The sequence below is a fragment of the Corylus avellana genome, chromosome 10, assembly GCF_965113065.1.
Source record: "Corylus avellana chromosome 10, dhCorAvel1.hap1.2, whole genome shotgun sequence".
Classification (NCBI taxonomy): Eukaryota; Viridiplantae; Streptophyta; class Magnoliopsida; order Fagales; family Betulaceae; genus Corylus; species Corylus avellana.
The window spans coordinates 16,752,772-16,754,623 of NC_142499.1; the positions used below are offsets into that span (position 1 = coordinate 16,752,772).

At 33.0% G+C, this 1,852-nt stretch overlaps 1 long non-coding RNA gene across 1 annotated transcript; it reads right to left on the reverse strand.

The window, feature by feature from the left end:
• Positions 1 to 962: 962 nt before the first annotated feature.
• On the reverse strand, positions 963 to 1,622 carry LOC132162124 (uncharacterized). Its single transcript, XR_009438203.2, has 2 exons — positions 1,527 to 1,622; positions 963 to 1,322 (listed from the first exon to the last, which is right to left on the reverse strand). It is a non-coding gene; the product is annotated as an uncharacterized LOC132162124 (long non-coding RNA).
• Between the last annotated feature and the right edge of the window lie 230 nt (positions 1,623 to 1,852).

The window sequence follows — 1,852 nt, forward strand, 5'->3', positions numbered from 1 at the left end:
ACTTCCTTATGAACTATTATCATTCACAACTCTTAACCCATTATTCTTCTAATCTAAGTAGGCATGGGCTATAATTTGATTTGGCCCGCTGCCATGCCTTATTCTTATATTGCCCACCCTAGAAAATGAAAACGAGAAATGCTATCTTTCCAAAAAATTTCACTAAAAGTTGATTATCATATAAGGTGTCGTAACACATTTCCTCCCACCCCGCCAGGCTAAATAATAAAAGCAACAAAAAGGTAGCTCAAGAAAACGACCAAAAAATAGTTCATAACTAAGAGCACTAGCAGCAGTTTCTCTTTGATTTTTCCTAAGTTCAAAGAACAAAACCACTTTTTGCTTTCCTACCAAAATATATTTCATAATAGCTTCTCTTACATTTTCCTATACCATTAAAATATTATTTTTTTTACAAAATACAATTTCCTTACCTACCCTCACATTTTTTACAAAATTTCAACACAATTCTCAATGAAAAACAAATCGAGAAAAAAGGAAAGAAAAAAAGAAGAAATGTTTATATTAAAACAATGTACAGAGAGCCACTTTTGGTTCCCTACACATTAGAAAACACTGTAATTATCCAAAAATGTTGGTTAAATTTAGGAAAACTAATGTGGATGAGTTTTCGTAATTTTTTTTGAAATTTTCCCTAAATATAAGAAAATGAATGGGCAATAGAGTATCTACTGCTAGTATACTAAATAACTATTTTTGTTATCTAATTAACTAGAATACTACAAATGTCTCGACTTTAAAATAGCTTTAAACTTGTCTTTCAATGGGTAGTTCAATTGGCTGAAAATCATGCCTCGTAAAGCATAGGTTACTAGTTCCAACCTTCCACCCCTTCGCTCGTGTGGATATGTTAAAAAATAAATAAATAAATAAAAAATAAAAACTCCAAACTCAAATATCGAGTATATCAAATTAACATAAATAAATAAATAAATAACAAGGATTCGAATATGATTTTATTTTTATTTTTCTTATTTTCTAGCAAGAATCGGTGATTATATTGTACAAACACATCGAAATAGTCCCTATTGGCAACACACAAATACAACAAAAGAGTATATACATATATAGATATATATAGTACATAGGAAATACAATTCTAGCTCCCGCTATGATTTATCCGTGGGCGGAGAGTGGGCATGGACTGGAGGCGCTGGAGGCCCATAATACTGCGGAAGTCTGCCTGCTTGGCTTCGGCCCCAGGCCCTACCCAGAAGGTAAAATGCAAGTGCTACGATGAAGATGAAGAGGATCAAAGGCAATGATACCACCACAACAAAACCCATTTTTTAGGCTTACTTCTGCAATATCAACAAACTTATATAAACAATTATTACAAATTTCTCCTAAATCTACATAACCATCCAAATGAAAACACCCTTTTTTTTTTTTTTCCCTTCATCTTTCTCGGGAAAGTGATTCAGAGGAGCCAAAAGCTGCGACTATAATCACTGTTTTCTTACACTAAAATAGAAATTAGTAAAAATCGGAGCAGTAGCTGTTACCTCTCTGTCGCCCGAAGCTGCGCCAACACAACGCTATTGACCAGAGTAAGAGTAACGATGGAGAAGGAGAGGTTCTGATAGCCACAATAAACGAAGAGAGAAAGAGAGGAAATTAAGGACAAAAAGTCGTTGGTGATGATGTGGCGTGTCCCTAAGGGCAGGTCCTCCACGTGTCTGCACCACTCATTGTTTTCTTATCCATCCATTCTACTATTTATTATTATTATTTTTTTATTTTTTATTTTTTTACTCTGCTTAATTCTCTTAAACTTTATATTTTCTTTTATAATCGCATCATAAATTTAAAAAATATTAATTTATTGTTA